At 29.9% G+C, this 24,247-nt stretch overlaps 1 protein-coding gene across 1 annotated transcript in view; it reads left to right on the plus strand.

Annotated features, from left to right (window-relative positions):
- The first annotated feature begins 998 nt into the window (after positions 1-998).
- LOC124354375 (neuroligin-4, Y-linked-like) overlaps positions 999-24,247 on the plus strand; it is a 275,822-nt gene continuing 252,573 nt past the window's right edge. Inside the window, exon 1 of the mRNA XM_046804779.1 lies at positions 999-1,662. The gene's annotated coding sequence lies outside the window, so the exon portion shown is untranslated. The remainder of the gene's footprint in view (positions 1,663-24,247) is intronic.

Below are 24,247 nucleotides of genomic sequence, written 5' to 3' on the forward strand. Positions count from 1 at the left end.
TATGTCAATACTATGTATGTGTATATTTTCTTGGTTGTATTTCGAACAGCAGTATAACTGTTTATAATATATAAAAAGTAATCTATTCTACAAGTAGGTTAAAATAGCCGGAGTAGAGGTTTTTCGTTTTTGACTAAAGCAGACTTTACACCAACGTATGCTTATATTTATTGTAGCGGCAACACTGCAAACGCTTCTAGGGCACTGTGAATAACTTGAACGGGAAGAAAATTACAAGAACCAAAATTAGAAATTTCTTACAAAGTATGCTTCTTAGATGAAGTATGTGGGTTTTTTTACAATCGTGAAAACAAATCAAATTCTACTAAAGGATGTAACTTACAGACTACTAATTCTGAAAAAGATTAGGAATAGGTAAATTCTTACACTGAACATCACTTAAAATTAGGATTTCTTATTATTTTATTAATAAATGGATATTCCTGTATATATTCGGTATATACTAGTATCAGTTACAATAATTCAAATACTTTATAATATTCAAATACGTTAGATGTGAATCCATTATATTATTTCAAAGAAGCCAACTCCTACATCATAATATTTTTCTAGTTTTGTTTAAGGTTTTCCATGTTGTTTTATAGTTTTCACATTCATCTTGTGCTTTCTCTGCTGATTTGCTTCTTCATGGCAAAATTCTTTGAGAGATATAAACAAAGAATTTTCCAGATTAATGCACTCATGCCCCCAAAATTTCGCACAAAATCACTGTAGATTTATTAAAATAAGATACTGCAAAAATACACACCCTCGGTTTTCAGTCTTGCAAAGGTTCATTTAGAATCAAAACTCCAAATCACATTATTGAACGACTCATTCCTACCTTGCGTTTTGCCACCATTTAGCAAAAATCCTGTACCACACAGTTGTCTAAAAGGTATTTTTACTAAAGCCATCATACATCGTGGCATGCGAGAAAGTCAGAGTGGTTGTGTATTTATTCTCCCAAGTCAACTCACAAAAGGGTTAGAAATTAATACATAATAAAACCTCAATACTTTATTCAATGAAATACAAAGTAAGTTGCGTTTGGGCAAACACAACTGTAACTGTTAAATAATTTTAAGAGTCTATTTCAGTCTTCAGTAGTAAAATAAATAAAAATAACAAATAAAAAACATTTTCTGTGCAGTTCTTCCCTAAGATAGAGCAAATAGCTAGTAAGTTTAATAATTTCAATTTTTCCCTGATACCACATACAGATAATAAGTAAAATACAGTCCAAAGACGAGTATTAAATGGATATAGCCCTATATTTACTAACACATAAATTTATTGGACGTCAGGAAATTTGGCAAGCTGACAGGAACTACATGTTTTGAGGGATGCAGACTGCTCATTTATTATGTGGCACCCCGGGAGCTCTGACAGCGCCCCAGTCTAGACTAGCGGCTGTAACCCCATGGTACCGGACATCACCAACCGAGTAACGGGGCGCAGTCGTGCCACCCCGCGCGATCCACCCCTACACTCAGTGTGCTCACAACTGCCGTGAGAGCCGTATAGACTGGACCGCCACAGTCTAACCGTGATCAGGCTCTTAAACTAGTATACGAGTGGGTGTGTGTATGTGTATAAGTGAGTGGTACTTGTGGCGTTTGGCTGTCCTTAACCGAATTATTATGGATTCCCAAATAAAAGGTTTGTACGTTATAATGATAGTTAATCATGATTGAATCTTATATTATTTATTGTGTCGTCCTCTTTGTTTAGATCACTTTGTATTGTTAGTCGAATTTCCTATAAAACCATTTAGTATTTGTTAAAACAATATATTTTACCTGATTAAGGTAAATGGTCCTGTAATGAAACCATCCCTTCACTTTCAGATGTTTGCAAATGTTTAATTCATAACGGCAATAATGCTAATGTTGGATAATGTAAATCACGATGCGTGTCTGATTTACATGCAAACCAGGACTTTACCATATATCGTCCTTTTTTCCACTCGGATGTACATAAAGTATTGTTCACGTTATTTGTATTTCATATCCACTCCGTGCGTCCTGTGTTGTCTGTAATAACTTGATTTCATAATTTCCAATTGAAATACTATATTCCATAAATCGTTGCATCTGATTTTTAAATAATCCATCTGATACAAATGTCATTAATTTTATTTAGTTTACATTCAAATATTTGAAATTATTTTTCAAAACTCGCGTAACAAAAATATAGAAATACTTAAATATATTACAATAATATATTACAACAATACAGATTTAGGTTAAATATCGGAATTCACTTAACTCATAAAAAGTAATAATTAAAAAAAAACATAAAAATAACCATAATATTTGTAGGTCGTGCAAAATAATTATATACTTTTCCAAACCCGTATTGAAATCATAAAATGTAATCTTTCTTTGGCGATGAGAAATGTTAAAACATTTTGAGGACACTTTGACAAAAAATTGTTACCGATCCATGAAAAACCAACGTACAACACATCTTAAATACATCAAGCGAATTAGAAATATGACCTAGAAAACCATTAACATCTTAAACTTGTGAATTAAAAAGCTGTAATTAAAACATCTATCAAAATAACAAATGTTGTATAGTAATGCTCGTAAAATGTATTGAGTTAGTAGCATGTATGAAAAATAAATTTTTATATGGCACATAATAATAATTTCTTTATATCTAATTATAAAGTAGGAAACTAACGTGATGTCCTTATTTAATTGGAATAAAATAAATTTTACATTTTGTCTAAAATTTGTATTGGGGTTTCTAAAATTAAAAAATTGTTTTTTATTAAATAAACAATGCACATTACCTGTGGCACTGACTGCTTTTGAAATAACATAATAAATATAATAATAAATAACATTTACAAAGTTTCGAGAGCTGATTAACATTAGCAAAATTAGTTACCTACAATCTATTATTTAATTTCAAAAGCAGTTGGAAATAACATAATAGATATAATAATAAATAACATTTACAAAGTTTCAAGAGTTGCTTTACATTAGGAAAATTTATTTCACTATATCCGGCACTCTCCACTTTTGAAAAGGTTTGTATGTTTACTTAAAATATAAGTTTATGGAAAAAGGTTGAAAAATCACGTGTTTTATATATAGATATGTATAATATATAGATATTCAAAGGAAAGCGAGTTAACTTAACCATGAAACACGTACACGTTCAGAGCTTAGCGGTAAGCCAGATTTGCTCTTTACGTACACAAGCGTATGGCTGTATATCTCTGTGAATGATTGACTTATCATCCAATCACAGCTAGGCTGATTTATACCCCTGCTATCTAGTCACGTCAATTGGATCATTGACTTAAAATATTTTATTTTTTTCTCCAGTGCTGGAAATAGTATGGTAGCAAACTATATCAAATTGTTCTTATGGTTTCAAAATTGAAATTACAAGGATACCACAATATTTCAATGAAATAAGAACATGACATGGGTTATACGCGAAACCTTTTTATCTAATACTATTTATTTATGTTGTACTATGATATTGAATGAGCTTTAAGATCAGCTTATCCTGTTATGTAGTTCATTTCTTATAATTGTATTGCCTTAGTCTGAAATATAACATAATTTTACGTATGTAAAACTCTGGTAAACCGTTATTGACGACTCTCAATAATGTTGCACTTTTCTTATTACCTGTGTTTTATAACAGCTAGATCTGTATTAACTTAAAAATTTTGCTACTCACAGCATGCTGAAGACATGCATTCTAGATTGAATACCATTCGTATAAGTGGCATGTTATGTTAACGTATATTTTACAGCCCATCGAGTGATAGAATGCCAAATAGCCTACTGTTAGAGTATTTTTCATTTGTATGATTAAGAATTAAGTATCGTTGTGTAGTACATGTAATAACGACAAAACGGCCCTATTATTTTTACTTAACTTGACAGCAGTCACGAATTCAAACCATTTATTTTACTCTGGTGCTTCTTAAAGAAAAGTAGGAATGTGTACATGTAAAATGTGAAAGAATTTGAATTTGGTTTCCGTTGCCATTGAGGAACAGCACAGTAATAGCTGAAAGAATAAAACGTAGTCCGCGCACTAACATGAGTCAACGAACCATTCGCTTCGTGACGAAAATTTTAGGAAACAAACGAGCACTGTGAGCTAGTGACTGTGGCAAATGGAATCAAAAACCAATACGTAAGACTCCTTGTTTGAAGTTTATATATGACGATATATATATATATATATATATATATATATATATATATATATATATATATATATATATATATATATGCAAAATCAATGTATACACACACACACACACATTTGCAGTAAGATGTTATCTGCGGCTTAAGATAATTTCAAAATCTAAGTACTTAATCTACATAGTAAAAGCACTTACTATGATGTAATATGAACTAGATGTAATATGATGATCATGGAATCCTATGAAACTTTTCAAACGCAACTAGGTATACACCAGGTACATAATATTTTATTCTTCATGGTAAACGACACGTGCATGATCATTTTTTTTAATTCATTATATTTTACTAGGCAGAATCTAAGTTTGCCTTTTTTCCCAATGAACACATATGCAATTCTTAGAAACCTACTTCAAGCAAACAGCGTTTTCTTCCACCTCTTGTCACGCATTTTTAGTCTAACATATAAAACCACACTCATTAAAGTGATCTATGTGTAACTTTTACTGAATTATGTGGCAGAAGCTACTAACATATTTCAAAAGTAAATACAAATCTAGTAATGATATATATAATAATAATAATAATAATTCGAAAACTAGTTTGTTCTGTTCATCGCAAATTGAGATAAATTAACATATAATATATATTTATATATTCATATCATATTGCAGTTGTTTCTATTCTAAGCGTAAACATTGCAGGAGTGTTAGGACTTACGTTTTTGTCTCGATTGAGTACAATTTGGTAAATAATGTGGGTTTGAAAATCTATTTCTCTAATTTGTAATATTTCTAGAGAAAATATAAGACATCCATGTTAAATAAATGTCACGTAAAATACATGTAAAATCATGCCATCTTGCCACAAAGCTACAATAGTAGGGAACATCGCCCTATAAATATTCATTGTACGGGATACCTCCTGATGAAAACATACTTTGTTTCTACTGCGAATATCTTCCAGTTTGTTCCCACCGATATTCTCAGAAAGACCACAACTTCTTTCAGTTCACAATAGTCGTTATATTGTCTTATTATTGATGTATGTAAACCAAACTCCAAGTCTTCAATATCACAACACACTGCCACGTTATAGCTTTGCAATGATTGTTTCGTTTTTGAGCGACTTTACAAAAGTAAAGTATATTTGGCCGATGGCTGATAATAGATGATCATAGAACAAAATATGTTGAGTTTTCCGATGATATAACTATGAAGTTATGTTTTTAAAATCATTTGTGCTTTGTTCTTAAAAATCCTTAAGCTAAAGCTTATTTTTTAGTGTTGGAGAACTATTTCAAGGCTTTTTGACATATGCAAGTTTTTTGAGCATTTAGTAATATAATTGTATTTTTGCTGATATTTATTTTAACGTACATATACAATCAGCTTAATTAACCTGCAATATGATAACTAACCTGTCATATAAAATTTGTTTTTTTTTTCTTTTACTTCAGTTAAATATCTGGGGAAAATCTGGCCAAATACCGTGTAATAAATAGTTTATTACCACAATTTTTACGAAATTTTAACGTATCAAACTAGGATTAGGCTGCACCAAGGGTTACAGGCTTAGTCGAGGTTGAATGTAAATATAGTTCATATTTATAGTCCACTTAATTCTAGGGATATAAATTTAGGCAAATAGACAGCCACACAATCATACAGAAAAAGCATTCACCCGGCAGACAAAAGAGAAATGTTGTATACAACCTAATATTGTATACGAAAAAATGCAATTTTATACAGATGTACAGATGTTTATTTTACATATATCATGCCACATATTGCACGCAATTTTTATTGAGTTACGTTTGTTGGAATTTAATTTAATTTATTACAGTTTTATGTGGTGGGGAGGCTCAACATAAACAAAATGTTCACCGACTTTTATCATTAGCGTTCAACTATATTATTTATTTTATTTTACTGTACGAATAAGCCACATTTGAATGATAAATGTTGAGACCTCACAGGATGGTTTCAGTTTTTAAATTTATTTATTCTGATATTTTCTCATCGTCTACATAGTTACCCATAAGAGCGATGTAACCTATTTAATAACGCTCAACCAAATCCCATGCAGTGTGACACACCGTTGAACTCAGCGTTGTATTTATATAAGTTCCACAAAACACACAACTTGTGTAATTTGATCCGGTTTCAGATTGGGCTTGTGTTAGGCTACTATCTGAGTTTCACATAACATAGAGTCTATAGGACAGTTAGTTTTCGAGATATCACAGGGACAGTAATTGACGTCCCTAATGCTCAGCCTATAATATTTCACAGATTATTGCAACTTATTTTGTGTTTTACAGTAAAATTTACATTACATCACTCACCTGGCAGTTAAAGGTAAAGGAAAACTGAGTTTCAATTTCCTAATCAGTTGAAACTTAACTCTCATTTATTTCGTACTTAAGTGAGATTTTGCGATGAAGTCAACAAAATGAGCAATTCAAATTCTACCTCAGTTCACACTGACAGGACTAACATGGAAGTGCGGTATTGGATTTACTTCGTATAAAACGTTCCGGTGGGGTGAAGTTCCTTTTATACAAGTGAATGTCACTCCATCTAATAAATGTGGTGTTGAGTTACTTCCTTATTAAATTTGTTATCAGACTCTTAGTTAGTTTGCATTCTTTGTTAGTTACGGAACTGTTTTTCTTGTTAAAGACATTATATATAAATATTTTAATAAAATAGATTCTAAAAGACCATAAGATCAAATCCTGTTATACCAAAATCTGTTCCCTTATAATATTTATCTTTTATGACGAAATTTACATGTTGTTCTATTATTAGAAAACGTGAGAATTTTCAACAAAATATTTGTGTAACGAAAGCTTAAAATCATCGTAATGTGCATTGAGGAAAATATTTAAGAGTTCACAAAGTGGAAAAAATTTACTAATATTTCTGATATGGACATATTTTACTTATTGAACATTTAAATGTTCAAATTACGACAGAACGCAAGTGTCTAAGACGTTAAAAGGGCATAGATGAGTATGTCTTGTAGTCCAGTTAAAGTAAATATACATACACGTAGGGCTGAAAACCTTACCTCGAGCTAAATGTTTATAATTCCTGCCACCTTAATTAATTTAAGTTTTTACGAATGGTTTTGTATAATTGCGTTGGTTACCACAATATACAGGGTGTAAATTAGGTATTGATAGGCTTGGAGATATTGATATACAATCTCGACCGAGCCCATTAAATATTGTAGTGAATAAAAATACTCCGCCCACTTATCAAAGGGGGTTAGAGGGGTATGACTTTAAATTTTGAAATTGAAACTCCTTAGAGCTAGTTACATTAGAGCTAGCTCGAATTTGATGAAAAATTCTCAGTCGGGAATGAACTGAACTACAAAAATTGTCCAATGACTGTTTGCTCTGCCTCCATCTGCTTGTCCGCAACACACGATTATGGGAAAATCTTTGAGCCGCAGTTAAAAACAGAATTTAACGTCCATTAGACAATGCCATGCCTACAAAAAGGTCCTGTCACTTTTTCCCAATATTATTATTGGTTTGGGCGCAAAACGGGATTAAATGCATAACTTTTTAAGTTTTACGTGATAATTTTTTTCAGGTCTCTATATCAGCTGAAAATTTTAATTCAAATAGAAAAAGTTTGATTTTAATACGAAATTATGGACCTAAAAAGCGTTTTAGTGAGTTTGTGCTCTACCCTGAGTGGTTTGACCAATAAAATCTATTTAAATGCAAATATTTTGTAGATTTCCTGAAAAGTTTATTGCTGGAGTCGATAACGGCCGAACTATTCATCGCAGCTTAAATCTTTAACTTTTTTAACTAGATAATTAAGAGATCTATAAAAAAGTAGCTTTTTGTCGTATATCCTTTCGTAATCCTAAAAAACGCTATCACTTGCAAAATCTTTGTTTTGAATTGAAAAGCGTAGGAGTTTTAAATGTATATGCGAGTAAAATATGTGTAATGTGATCCGGTTTAAGATTGAGCTGGCAATTCTAAGTAAACTAGTTACTTTTGTGCGTTTAGCTCTGTCGATATAATCTATCTGGTCGATAAATTTACCTTTAGAAAACAACCACGTAATTTTCAACCCCCGGTAACATATGCAGCTGCGTCAACCTGATTTTGTAACATTTGCTGGTACACTTAGGAATTAAGGTTTCCAAATAAATAAAGGCAAAATAAACTGATCCCTCAAAATTCCAAGCTAGAGGTTTAATTTTTTCCGAATCTTTGGTACGTTGCTCTCTCATCCAATGAGGATTAACATCAGCTTAAAAGTGAGTATAATGTCTGTCAACGTTACCGTTTAACATTAAAGTTGTTTCATCTGAGAAAGTAATGTTGTTTAAACTAATTTTATTATTATCTATGTTCCGCAACGTTATTAAATAAATTCTACTCGACGATCAAAATCGTCCTCACTTAGCTCATGAACTATACAAATTTTGTACGCTTTATAACCACTGTCATGTAAACTCTTCAAACTGATGTTTGGGATATATCTAATACTTGGCAAACATTTCTTGACGAGCCATGAGAAACTTCTACAACGGACTGAAAAACGTCAAGTAAAAATGTATCGTGTGTACCAGATTTTGGTTGTATAGGTTAGGGGCGGCCTCAACGGTTCCTGTTTCCTGGAAACATTGGATTGTTCTTGGATCACAAGGTTCTCTTGACACAGAAAATGTGTTGAAAAGACAATAAACTGGACGGCCATCGAATGTCCGACGAAGTCTTTAGTTACAAATTCCCCAAACCGACAGTTTCCATTATTATTCGTTAAAAATTGAGACTTCATGCGCAAAAAAATTTAGTTAAGACATCAGATTAAACTTACTGATTGTGCTCTAAGCACAGAGACTACTAGTTTTTTGATTAGTAAGATTGATGGCAATTCTAATCTTATAAAATAATGCTGTTCTAAGACGAAGCTAAATTTTAAACAATTAGCGTTGTTAATCGTCACAATTTTCGGATATGAGGTTTTCAACAGTCTAATAATGTGTGGGTACATACAAGAGATTACATAAAATGGAACGTGTGGTGTGGATTAATTTACTACCAAATGATAGGACTCTTATTTTTCGCTGAAAAAAGTTAGGACCTCATTTATCTAGATATGTTAGACAAATTTGTTTCCTTTCAATTTGAAGATATTGAAGAACAAGCTAGTGAACAAGACGGTGAGAGCAACAAATAAGGGTCTTATCGTAACATATTAAGGTATGAAAACAAAATGTTTTATATTCTATTAACAAAGTCGTTTAAATATTTAAAATAATCGTTTATAAGGATTAACGTTATAGAAGGTTGATTTTTTTTTACTGCAGCCTGCTAAAGAATAGCTGGTTGAGCCATCTCCTGTTCCTGAACCCTATGTAAAAATGCCACATCACAGTCACAGAAGTCTGAAGTACAAGTTATATATTTTATTTTTGTATTTGCACTGATCATACACTGTTATAAAAGTTACGTGTTAGAAAATAATATAGAGCTTTTTTACCGTACTTCATCTGAAAGTAGATGAAGTTCGGTGCCTTTATGAAATAAGACAAAATTCGCATTATGAAGTATAAATATAAACATTTTTGCACAATTTTATCATATTTCTGGTGAATTTGTAGATTTTTTATTTTACATAAACCTAACTCGGATTTCAATGACTATTTTACAAAAAGAATTAGCCATATAGGTCCAACCGATCTCAAGATCAGCGTTTAGCAACACATTTAGCGAGTCATTTGTTGTTAGAAGAAGGAATACAAGGACCGTTGGTAACATGAAGTTCATTAAAGCTGTTGGATTTTAAATCTGTGTGATGAAGTTAAATTGTGTTACAATTAAAAGGGTTTTATACTTATATTTACTAACTTGAACTCACCTTAGAAATTACAGCAATCACTTCTAAAAATGAGTAAGTTAACCTACTTTACTTTTGTAATGTGATTCTTATAATATACACGTAAATAAATCTTGTTCTTTATAAGAACGAAAGAACTATGGTTATATTCTGAAAATATAACAAGACCAGGGTGAAATAGAATAAATATAGCAAACGTGATAAATAATTTGTGATACAATTGTTTAACTCCGTTATGTTTGTGTTTGGTTGGTGTCTGGCACATCTGTTACGTGATATGAGTAAAAAAGTATCATACCTCAACATCACTTGTATTTAATTCGATTACAGTACAACAAAGACTCTTAAAGTGCGATATATTATTAAGCAATATAGAGATCAATAAACATGAACACACAACGGAACGTCCGTTCAGTAAACTTTCTTGGTTTGTTTGGATTAGCCTACCGCAATGTATACTTTTATTCCAACATAAATGTTGTCCATCTTTATTATATTTCAAATTACTTTTGATTTAAAATATTGTAATTATTTATATCCGCAAATCATTATATAAAGACATCCCTTATGTACAATAGAGATAGAATTGTTTCATATCACTAGTAAAACATATAGCTTTGTAAAAACTCTGATACAAGTGAAGTTAAATAAGTTTATTACTTTAGCGTATGTCATTAATAAACAAGCACCTTGGTTTAGAGGAAGAAATCAGTATTGATAAACCATGTAAATCTATGTATTTACAATTTTAACCCATTATCAAAACAGTTAACATCATTGTATAATTTATTGAGTTTTTTAAAAGCTATTCCGATTTAATACAGAAGTTCGTAATAACATAAATGTCCTAATATCGCAAAGTAAATGACTGACTATTAGTTGTGGGGTTAAATGCTTAAAAGACTATTAGAGTAAATTAATAATGCGGCCGACTCTCGTACATGGAATTAATGGATCTCGATCCTCTAATACCATCATAGCCCTAGTAATTTCCTAAACATCTCCTGTTCCTTTGGAAAATCCCAATATTTGTGTCTTAGGTGATCGTACTGTTGAACTAAAATAGGAAATGTAAAACTAACACTAACATAGCAATAATACAACTTGCTGTTTCACTGCGGTTCCATACGCATGACGTGTGTGGATCTTTTCGTATCTACTTCAAGGTATCGATCATTGTACAATATTACCATTGAAAATTTTAAAGATTATTAACCAAGGAATAAAACAGTTAATATTTTAGGATGAACATATTCAGGCTGTAATACGTTTCTGTCTAGTTGCGTGGGAGAATTAACCATTAAAACAAGTTAACAGGCAATACTACCTATAACTTAAAATCGAATGATTTATGTCAAATCACTATATTAGAGCTACTTTTGTTCCAATACTTTGTATATTTAAATTTCAAATATTTTATTATATTGAACATAAATTATTTATCTAAATGCACATAAATACAGAATACAAAGAAAAGATCTATAATGTTAGCTTTGACTCGTTATAAAAAGTCCTCCTGAAATGCGTTGAATATGATTGATGGAAGGACATTCTGGAGTGTGAATGCAAATAGGGAATTAGGATTGCCTGGTTCTGACGTATTTCATGATGGCTGCTCGCTTTATTAATGGTTCACTCATAGAACCATCTGTCACCCATACAAATCACAACGTCTACTTATTAAATCAGAAACTGCTGGATACTTTTTGTTTTTATGTGATCAGAAGGTTTTTTATATTTCATAAATATAGTTCATTTTTCTTGGTCTCCTGTGCTAAATAAAAGAAATACCACGGAAATATTATTGGTACATGAAATTATGGTATACGAATTCGTAAGAAAATAATTTCCTAACATTACTTTAAAAGTAGACGTATATTTTGGCTTTATGGCAAAACAAGCATAGTAATTGTTTTAAAGTGTCTGCAATTCCAATTATATTTTTATAACTTAAAGCATTCATTTACTGTGTTATGTGCTCCACAACAATGAATTGCGTTGCGATATTAAATTATTAACTAATTGGTGATACTTAGGTATTTAGACAAATATATTCTAGTTAAATAGGTATGAAGTTCAAGACGTTCAAGACTCAATGAATATTAGTTATTTACTAAGTAGTTTAACGTCCCCAGCTCAACAATCTAGTTTTGTTCTCTTAGTTTTACCCGTAATGTCTTATTTAAAAACTTAATTATTGGAGTATTCTTCTGAATGAGCAATCCTTATTTTCATTATAGTATAATTATATAAACCATACCAATATTCTGTTAGTAAATTAAGGTACTTCATAAATATAAGCTGAAATGTCTAGGGTTCTATAACTCATAATCTGGTATGAAATCAATACATTAGTATTTCAAACCACTTGTAGATCCAGTGATTTCATTACAATTAGAATGGAATCCTAACATTTCTCGATTATTATTGCAAACCCTCACACAAAAAATAAGATGTCCAAACATATATTTTCTTGCATCTGTTAATGGGGAAACTTTCTAAATAATATTCTATTCAATCCAGCTGAACTTAAATTACTAAAATTTTAAACAGAAATGTCACAGACAATCCCACTCGTAATCAAAAGGTTTTAATCCCTCGATATTTTATGAATAATTATTAATCACTTGGTTTTTTACATAAACTTTTTTAATTTACATCATCTAGCGAATATATAGCATAAAATTCCAAAATTGATATCCCATAAAAGGAATTAAAGTATCTGGTAAAACAACCAAATACTTAATAGATATGTAAATCACATGACGAGGTAGAAGCTTCTGTCATATTTAAAGAGTATCTAAAATTCATTATATGAGTAACATATATAAAATTCACTTTTTATAATGAAGTTAAGATAGGTTGGCAAAGAATAAACAAATTTTTCATATAAACAGTTTAAGGACTCTTTCCACGTTTATTTTGTTAAAGCCGCAGGCAGCTGTTCAACCACCAACAGTTCGAGACAATCCATCAGGCAACATAGCCATAAAAACGATGAAACATTGGATATTGTGAGGATGAATGAATGCATCCCTGATTAGTAAACATAGTACTATGAATTAATAAGGTATTGGCCTAAACCGATACTGAATGTTTGAAATGATGTGCTGAATTTGCTGACAATGACGTTGAAACTCAGTACAAACATGGACATACTGGCGTTACATGAGTTTCTCTTCAGCTAAATTGATTTAAATTGTAATATATAAATTTTGATTAAAATGTATTACATTTTTGTTCTATAATATATTAACAGTACATTTAACCCAAAAATTTTTTTTTCTGTCTTTGTAACCACATTTCTATACCAAGTTTTATATTTTTGTAAATTATGTATGTAAAAGAAATTGAATTTAAAATATAAATAATAATTTATTTAAAACATGACTTCCAATTAATTTAAAAATTATAATGTATATAATCACTAGGTCAACTCAAATGATAACGTGTTTTATGGCTTTTAGTTTTTTTTTTAAATATGTAAAGATTTTTGTCATATTTTTTAAAAGTTTCACTTTTTGGCTTACGCCCCTTTAGACGAAACTGCCTCAATTTTGACTTCAGAAATATAATTGTACTTGCTATAGACATATGTATTTTTGATTTAAATAATTTTCATGTAATAAGAAATTTATATTTCTTTCGTTTACTGAAGTAAATCTGGGGAAAGTGTGGGATTAACGGCTTGCGACAACTAAAAACATAATGTATAGATTTTATGAAATTGTAACTTAACAAGGAAGGAGTAAAGCACATTAAGAGTTCCGACAGTGACTTTTCATAGGTTGTATGTTTATTTTCAAGTATATAGACAACTTTATTCTCAAGGTTTCATATATACAGATATACAGGCAGAAAATCATGCAGGAAAGAATTTTTTAATCTGTTACAAAATATTTGCTAACACTCAGAATACAATCATGCAGTAACATAAGAAATTAAGGTTCATGAAAACATTTATGTAAGCACTTTATGTAAGCACATTTATAGGAGCACTGGTGTTTCAGATATTTTCGGGACAGGTTCAAAGATTGAAAGACAAACAGACAGTGATAGAAATAATCATTTTCAGCCCCACAATGATAGACTAAGCTAATACTCAGCAAATATAATTTTTTCCCTAAGTAAAAGTAACGTGGCTCTATCACTCACGTGGCAGATAAATATGAAGGAAAAGAGTAATTCAATTTCGTAATCAGTTAAAAAGTAACTGATATTTTTCATTATTTAATGAGGTATTGACAATAAATACACAAAAAGAGCAATTAAAATGCCACCTCAATTCACACTGACAGGACTAACATGGAAGTGCGGTAATGGATTTACTTCGTTCCGGTGAGGTGAAGTCCCTTTTATGCAAGTGAATGTCACTCCATTTACTAAAAGTGCCGTTGAGTTTCTTCCTTATTACATTTTTTATCCGACTCTTTGTTAGTATGCATTCAAAAGAGTAGGGTTGTGTAATTAAATGGTGTGTTTGTAAGGTTCTAAATGAGGGTTTGGAACTTTTATTTTTGTTATAAACGTTCAATGTGCTGTATAGTGTAATAACATAGATTATAAAATACTTCTAACCAGATCCCACTATACCACGTAAAATATTTTATTTTTCATTGGGAATGTTTGCTTGATATTCCATTTGTGGGGAACGTATATTTATTATTAGGTACACTTATCTCATAAATACGAATGAATCGTTCAAGGAATTTCCAAGTGATTAACTAACATAAGTAGTTGTTGCCACCTCCACTTGCAGGTCGCAAAAGAGGAAGAAGATTAATATGCATCTAAATGTTTGAAATAATACAGTAATAATTCAATTCAGTAATAAATATCTATCTATTGCATAAAAAACTACTAGCCTTTATAAACTTTGATACAGATTACACAAGTGACGAATTTAAACTATATAACGCGTTAGAAGTAGTATTTCAACTGTTTCATAACACCCTCCATAATAAACACAGATGTGAATGTAGAATCTTGGAGCATTGGAAAAACTAGTTATTGTAGTATCACTAGATAAAGAAATACGACGTTTTCCAATATATAATTTTTTTATTTTGTGCAAGGCCTTTCTGAATCAAAGATTCCATCATCAGGCACTTCACAAATTTTGTGAAGTGCCTGATGATGGAATCTTTGATTCAGAAAGGCCTTGCACAAAATAAAAAATTATATATTGGAAAACGTCGTATTTATTTATCTAGTGATACTACAATAACAGATGTGAATGTTGAGCGACAATATGGGAATAGACACAAATATCCCTCAACGAGCCATTCTTTTCCAGACTAAAAGAAGAGACTTCTATAAAGCAAAATGTTTTATAAACAATAATTTGGCTTGTGTAATGAAATTAGTTTAGAGGATATTTCATTGTTCCTTTTATACTGAAAGCAGAAGACAAGTGATGGAAAATTATGCTTCTCGAGAAAATTAATCCTTTTATGTTTACTTATGCATATATTTTCTTGATCCAGGTAAGCAATCCAAATCAGATATAGCATTTGAAAAATATTTTATACCTCAACTACAGACATTTAAATTTAAATTGTCTTCCGTAACTTACATATGTATATATTTTCTTTGACAGGGCAACAACGAAAACTCAGCTGTGGCAGAGCAAATATATTAAATATATTATTCATTCATTTTCTGAAGAAGGCAAACTCTGCTTGTGGCACTAGTGATATCTTAGACTTAGACTGTATGTAGATTAAAAGGACCAAAGATAGACGCGTTTTGACCATGTCCATTCGAGATTTTTACGTATAAATTTTTTCTTGGTCAAAGAATTGGGACTTGTAAACTCAACTGTTGCGTCAGACATTTTATTCTTGACAACCAGAAATGTATATTTCTACACTTGTAAAACAAATACCAGTCAGTTAAAATTGAGCTTTAACTTTGAGCATTATACCATGATCACGGACGTAAAGAGTCATATACAGTATATATATATATATATATATATATATATATATATATATATATATATATATATACAGTATACAGGGCTCCATCTTATTATACTATAAACGCTTTCAATAAGAAGGCTAATTAAATAGTTTTACTACTTCATTTGAAGCCGTGGGTAAATGTAGTTTAAGAATAAATTGTATTAATAGTGTTTTTAACCCATATAAAAAAAGTTAATAGCTAACATTATCCATTGTTATTATTATTTCATTAAGAGTGTCTGTTAACATATGCGTAATACACTTGTTTAATCAGTTACAAAGAATGACATATTATTCTAGTTAAAAAAAATACAAAGTACCACATTTCAACTCGTATTGTTTTTATGTCACCGTTATTGAAGGAAATTATCCAGCGTCCAATATTAGTTTTTACTTGTGTTTTTGTATATTATTACTGTATTTCAATGACAAAATTGGCAACCAATTTGGCAAAGTATCAACAAAAATATTCCTAAGAACATCGCTATCTATATCTGTTTAACGGCATTCGAACCATAATTATGATTGATTACCATTATTTATTTTTACTCCAGTACATTCAATTTATAAAGAAAAAAATAATTTCTTAGTACACATATGTAGTACCACCAGAATTCCTGAATACAAACAATAGAACAGTTTGTACGTTTCTGGGATATGATTTATCTATGTTTTATTCTTTTGAATATGCATAACAATATATTCAAAGAATATATAAGGTAATGAGCATTCTTTTTAGTAGATTTTAATTACTAAGAAATGAATAAGGGTTGTTTAAACTTGTTTTATAATTAGAATTCAATTATAAATAACCTTATTTAACTAGAATTTGAATTGTTAAATCTTTAAATTATCACAATATTTACATGAATTTAATAGGTTGAGATTATGCTCATAGGAATTTCGTTTCTTAAATCATAAGTTATTTTTTAGTTTATGGGAAGATATATATATATATATATATATATATATATTATATATATATATATATATATAATATATATATATATATTCACCAAGAAAATCCTAAATGTATGTATTAGTTATCGTACATAGATGTTATTAATTTCAATGTAATTTTCATTAGTCAAAATAAGTTAATCTTTACTAACTGCATTGAATTTTGGCATAATACTATACATTTCATAACAATTCCTCCTGTTTTCGCTTGAAGTACAAGTTTTATACATGAAGTTAGTAATGTTATAGTTCACAGGAAATACAAGACATTTCAATAATATTATTTGTTATTAAATCTGGCTTTAAGTCTGGTGTTAAATACATGAAAAGATAATTCATCTGTATTTCTAGAGACATATTAGTTACAGTGTGAAGTAATAAAGGTGATCGTTCAGTGTATTCGGTTACCGTGGACTATGAAAACTGTTTAAAGTTGCATTTGCAGGAACCGTAGTTGTGGCTGGTACACTTTGCATAGACTCCTATTCAAGAGCATTGTATAGCGAACTGGAGGTCGGAGTACAATAGCAGAGAATAATAAGGTTGTGATGTGATAAACGAAGAATGAAGCGAAGACAAACATTACATTTAAGGATAGTCAATCTCATCTCTGAGGCTATAGACATAGTGAAATGTAGGTAAAACGAACTATGGGTCTAAATATTAAATTGGATTAAATTCTTGTACTTAGCTTGAATTTATTCATTGCTTAAATTTAATAAAATATTCGTTGTTATTAATATGAAGAAAAGTCTTTTACTTCTTTTAGTTTTTTTTATAATTTTTTATGTTTTATAATTTACAGTTTGCTCACAAAAAAATGTTAATAATTTACATATTCTTAAAATATGAAAATTTTTAGAGGTACTGTCTTCAAATTATATAATTTCCTAAATTGCGGTGTTACAACAACCCGCAAACCATCCAAATACACATCAACAACAAAAAATAATGTTTGTGGGTGGTTGTGTGTTTTGTTGTTTTGTGTTAACAATGCGTTTTCAAATTTTTTATTAACCCTCTATACAGAAATTATGTTAAAACCATAACACTGTAAGTGTAGATTACGTATTTTCTAAGCCGTTTTTTTGCTGAATGGTAATGGTGTCCACTTGAATGCTGGTGCTCAGAACCAGGATTCGAATCCCTGATTGGGTAACATACTTTGTACCCCGACAAATATCAATCATTTCAGCTTACCTCGTGGTAATATGGTAAAATATAATAATTAGGTTGTTTCTTTATGGCGTGTTCTTTTTATTATGTTATTTTTTATTAGCAGTAAATTTTTTTCTAGTTTATTTTCACAATACCAAATTTTAAAGTTTGTATATATTCATATTTCTGTGAATTTGCTTTTATTCGATGAGTGCTTTATTTTAGGTGAATTTAATTTTTATCAGAATTTTCGGACAGTTTTTGGTATGACTAATATATGGTTATTGTCTTGTATGCACTATACGTTATTGGTTTTTCATAGTGTATACCTACTGAAAGTATTCTACCAGCCCAATTTACTTTATAGATTAACCAAATACTAAAATTTACTATCATAAACGTAGACACTAATAGATAAGACACCTCTACAATACCCCTTATAACTCTAACTTAGCTATGCAGGGAGATTGATCAAGCCGGGATGAAGCGGAGATTGAATATTGACGGCATGGTGAGATCAAATGACGTTTTGTGCTGAGTCAACCGTCAAATGACGCTTTATATCACATCACTACACAGAACACGTCAACTTCTCTCAATCACAGTTTTTACTGATCGTTTTGAGGTGGAATTTCGAGTTAATCTTTGTCACTATAGAATACTACAGTTTACAGAATATATACTGTATGCCAATTTAGTGTTTCTTCGTTCCTTTAAATACCACATCTTCAATTATTTAATTACTTTGGTAGTTCAGTAGAGTATTTAAGTAATAATATTAATGTTAAGTTGATGAAATATAAACATAGGTAAAGATTGAAGTCGAAAAAATTATTTGTCAAAACATAATTAATATTTCACCAAAGAATTTAAAGATGCCAAGTTTAAAGGGTGCCTATAATATTTATTCATAATGTATTTAGTGTATTCACATGATAGTGAGTTATTTAAATCTTAAAATTATATGAGCAACATAATTAAACATTATTAGTTACTCAAAAAATAGCGATATCAGTAGTAATACCATGTACATAGTTGTATGAAAACCAATCCGCTTAGTAGAACATTCATGTATGTAGGGTATATATTTACATTTTTTACATGTTTCATTACATGTTTTAAGTGTTTAATATATTTTCTCCTGTTTTACACTGTAGAGGCAAATTTTAGCACATGCACCTTGTGTTACTGAGGTGTAGATACGTTATGTTAAAAAATATATTTTATAATATTCAATTTACGTAATCTATTAGATCTATAGAAATATTAACCTACATATATCGGTAATTTTATTTTATTTCTTGATAAGCAATTTGGCTAAAATATATTGTTCAGTATTGTTCAACTGTGACATACAGTGAAAGAACTTCCCTACCATGTCTGAGGTGTTTTATTATCGTTTAGAGAATTTCAGTAATGTACTTTCCATTCCTGCTGTATGAATTATATTCCCAATAATAAATAAACCATCGAAATATTTTTAGTTAAACCGAAATCGACACACACACACACACACACACACACACACACACACACACACACACACACACACACACTTGTAATGGTGGTTTGAAGGAGGGGAAGCCGTCTTGAATAACTATGTCTCTGTTATTCATAATACTTTCACCAATTACATTTTTTTAATTCAAAAACATTTCAACAATGACTTAAATGCAACAAGAATTATACCCATTTACTCTAACTGGGTAATAACTCCAAAAAAATCGTTAGCGTCATTTTTTAACTCTTACTCCAAAAAAGATTTTACTCTTCAGCGTAATAATCTGTCTCGGCTCATTTTAGTATTAGCTATATAAGTCATATATGGAGAAGTGAGGTATTTCGATTGCAACGCAATCTTGCACAATAAATCCTAGAGATATTTATGTATTGGTTGTTGTGAAGTTTTAAAACATAATGGCCTAATTAAACGCCATCCTTCAGTTCTCTGCCGTTTTGTATTGTTATTAAAACATAATCGTTCTATTATATAAAAGCCTACATTTATTTATTTTTATCCAAATAAAATGTTAACGCAACGACAATTAATTAACGCGCTCTTATTGCTGGGTGACCTGTAAAAAAAGAAAAGTATCAACTGAGTTAAATATTTAGTTATAGATTAACTGTAAATAATCTCTTTTAAATTGGTTATATTTTATAAGTGGTTTATGGCACCTCATTCAGCTGGTAAAACATAAATTACTTGCATAAAATAATTCACTTACTATACACAAATGAGCATCATAATTTTATGTCATTAAATTGGGTAAACCACATTATGTTATGATGTATTTTTGCTGGTACGGTATGTAATTGCAAAAAAGTATTAAATTGTAAATCTTATTTTCTAGTTTTTAAATAACATATTGGATAAACCCTAGACTAAGGAGTAACAGGCATAATAGTTAAGAATGAATTTTGTAGATCGTTGGAAACATCATTCATTTTATGTATATAAGATATGACTTTACTTTCAAGTAACAAAAAGCACAATAAAGGTCTTGGTAAAGTTTATTAAATAATTTCAAATTTATGTTGTAATTCAAATAATAAAAACGCAATTCTAATCGAATATTGCTTTTATAATACAACTTATTCTTCCAAGTAATATTCTGAACCTAATTTCATTGTTTTCATAATAAATTTGGAAGCTAAGAAACTTTCCTATTTATATTAAAATCTTTTACAATGCTACAACACATTAGATGTGGCAAATAAGGTCCTACGCATGGGGAAGCTACGCAGTTTTGTATGGGAGGAGGGGGAACGGCGGAAATTGGAATTTGACGGCTTCGGGTTAAATAACTTATTTATGTGCCAATTGAACCTTAAAATGGTGTATTTCGTGCCAGATTGCACAATACATCAAATGAATTTAAAACATATTTTCACATATACGAGCAGATACTTTTACGTGTAATCTTTAGTAATATACTTATTTTTATTTCCTCTTTGGCATAAGTAAGAATCAATAAATATGTTTGCTTTCGTGCGAAAACAGATTAACAGAAAGCAGTGTGGATAACTCAAATCATTTCTTACAAAAACGAAAAGCTGACGTGGAGAACAATGTTGTTATGTATGTATTCAAGACAGAACTCAACGTCTCGTCCTAAGCCACGTGTGCAAGATGTATTACATTCGTGACAAACATGTAGGTTGATACTATGGTTGTTCTGGAAGATTTTTTTTACATATACATTTAATAATTATAACGTGTAATAAAAGTGAATTTGTTGAGTTAATTGTTAAAGATATTTATTTACTTTACAAACTTAGCTCCTTTTTTTATAAATGAGTTATTTTGTAGTAACCGCAATATTTCTTGCTGATAGGGCCATCAAATAATACTTCACTATACTCGCTTGAGGTAGTGTTAGATAAGTAATAATAATAAAAACTGAAATTTTCTCTCAGTCTTAAGGTAAATCGAGCCTGTTTGAAATGTTAAAATGTTTCATTATAAAACTAACAAAAGTCACTAAAATGCTTAATTCAGTTTAATGTTTCCAGTGTTTAAAATATATAAAATATTTAAATCATTCCACAGTCTTCCTAAACTCTGTATAGAATGACGACAACCAGTATTGAACATCTAGGATCTACATGGTTTTAAGAAAATTTATTTAGTTTACAATAACACTGTTTTGTAACTAACGTTCTTTTTCACCTAATAATCAAGCTAAAATACACATATTATAACTATAGTTTTAAACCACATTAAAAATATAATTATTTACCTCAAAGTTAGAAATACTTTTTTAGTTACTCTTTTTGTTATATGATATGATATTACACTAATCTTTGTACGGCGAAATTTTACTAAGTCTTTTTATATAAAAATGTGCAATGTTTTGCTATTATAAATTATTTCATCTGATAACTAAGTAATAAAACTTAAAACCCCACAGATGTACATAAAGTTGTTAAAGGCAGTAATTATACTGTTTGTGCCTCAAATGTTGTTCCGTTTATTGTAAATAGCCCATGCAAAACTTCGTAAACTCAAAGTAAAATAATGAATTAAAATATATAAATTGGAGAACTACTTATTGACTGAAAACTAAATTTGCTTAATTTCCCATGGGATGCTTGCTTGTTATCAATAGGGTTTAATCAATATCTTTCCCTGAAAATGTAAAAGTAAATTTATTTCTACTAATTTGTTCGGAAATAATCAATACTTTGATTATACCTTGCTTACATGCGTCAGAAGCAATCCCACAACCACAAATCTTGCTATCACCCGACACCCTTATCACGTATGTATTACATATTCTGTATGTGGCTTTGGCTGTGACGTTGTGTCACGGCATGAATATACAAGTAACTGCATTGTTCTCCGTGAAAGGTCTTGGATTCTCACCTATAACAGCTACATATTAGTTCAGATTTCATCAAGCATTACAAATTATTAACTACCTATTTCTGAATACTAGTAAATAAATTTCTATTATTTAAATGAGGAAAACTTTCCATCATTTAATTAAATATCGTTTATAGTAAAAACTAATCCTAAGGTTGTACATAAAATGTTGTCGAAAATACTCTGTGAATATTAGTTATCAAATAAAATTTGTTTAATTCATATGTGCCAGGATATAGATATTTGACATATCTTTGTAAAGCTCGTTTCAGTATATTACCACTAATAAATAAAAAGTTATAGTTTGTAAACCCCTTTCCAGATTTATATACACTAACATTTAATTTAGCCGGTATTATAAAAGGGATAAAACTACGAAAGAAATGTATAAAGTGTAAGTACTGCATTGCAAGTTAAAAAAAACAAAATATTTAGCTTGTATATATATATATATATAAATGTATATATATGTATATATATACATATATAAATTTATTACAAAATATACTAAGTTAAAAAAGGGGTTAAAAGGTATGTTAATGGATGTCTCCATTGAGCACACATCCATTGAGGTTAAACTGGAGTCTTAATCAATGGAAGAGCTTATTTTTTAGTTTTTAAATACCCAATGTCTTAAAAAGATGAAATGATACATACATACCCGTCATACTCTCAACAGAAAAAGAAAAGTTTTTTATGTAGATCATCCACCAATACGAATAGAAATAGAGTTGGAAACTGTAGAAAAATTATATATTTTTAAAATCACATAGTCCTAGAAAGATTAAAAACATGAATCATTACTTTATTACAAAATAATTATTTAATGATGATCCTCCAACGATATGTGTCAAACCTTTTTTTAAAAATATGCTTTTCTAAAAGAGTAATTTTTTTATTATAGGCATAAGCCAAAGGCAGCCTCTATTATAGTATGCGGGATAGAACTGATTTAATCAGGAGTGTTTATTTAAGCGCTAATCCTGAAATAATTTGTCTACATAAAATTAAAAACATAATTAGTAATCTAGCTATAACTTTCCAGCATATATGTTTATCTCGTATACTAAATCACAAATCCATGATCAAAGTTAGTACTCTGTGTATTACTTATGTATTTTCATAGCTAAATATAGTATCTATCATATTCTAACCTCGTACATTTATAAAGTTCAAAGATACTTTCCTTAGAGGAAAGGAAAAGGAAATAAGGAGAACGTTCCAAGTTGTTCGTAAACTTTGAATCAAAAACTTTTCTAACTTTGAGACTAGTCTTGGTGTATTTTCTCTGTATTTTATGACAGAAATCAGGAATATAAGGACCATGATTCATGGTTAAAATCTTTGTTCATTATAATTTTTTTCAATCAATTATTAAATTAATGGATTGCATTAAACTTTTTGAAGACTGACAAAGTTTGCTTATATAATGATATAGATATCCAAAAACATAATTACCAAGTGTGGAATGATATGGAATAAATCATGTATATTACAAAAGATAATCCTACTAATACTCTACTACAATTCAATAATACTATATATTTCTAGGTAACTAGGAGAGAGAGAGAGAGAGAGAGAGAGAGAGAGAGAGAGAGAGAGAGAGAGAGAGAGAGAGATAGAGAGAGAGAGAGAGAGAGCGCTAATTTCATGACAATTGTGAGTTTCATATTTATTACCCATTAAACAACACAGGCAGTTGATTTTTATTTAATTTCTCTGTCTCTTGAC

This window comes from Homalodisca vitripennis, chromosome 2, assembly GCF_021130785.1.
Source record: "Homalodisca vitripennis isolate AUS2020 chromosome 2, UT_GWSS_2.1, whole genome shotgun sequence".
NCBI classification, from domain to species: Eukaryota; Metazoa; Arthropoda; class Insecta; order Hemiptera; family Cicadellidae; genus Homalodisca; species Homalodisca vitripennis.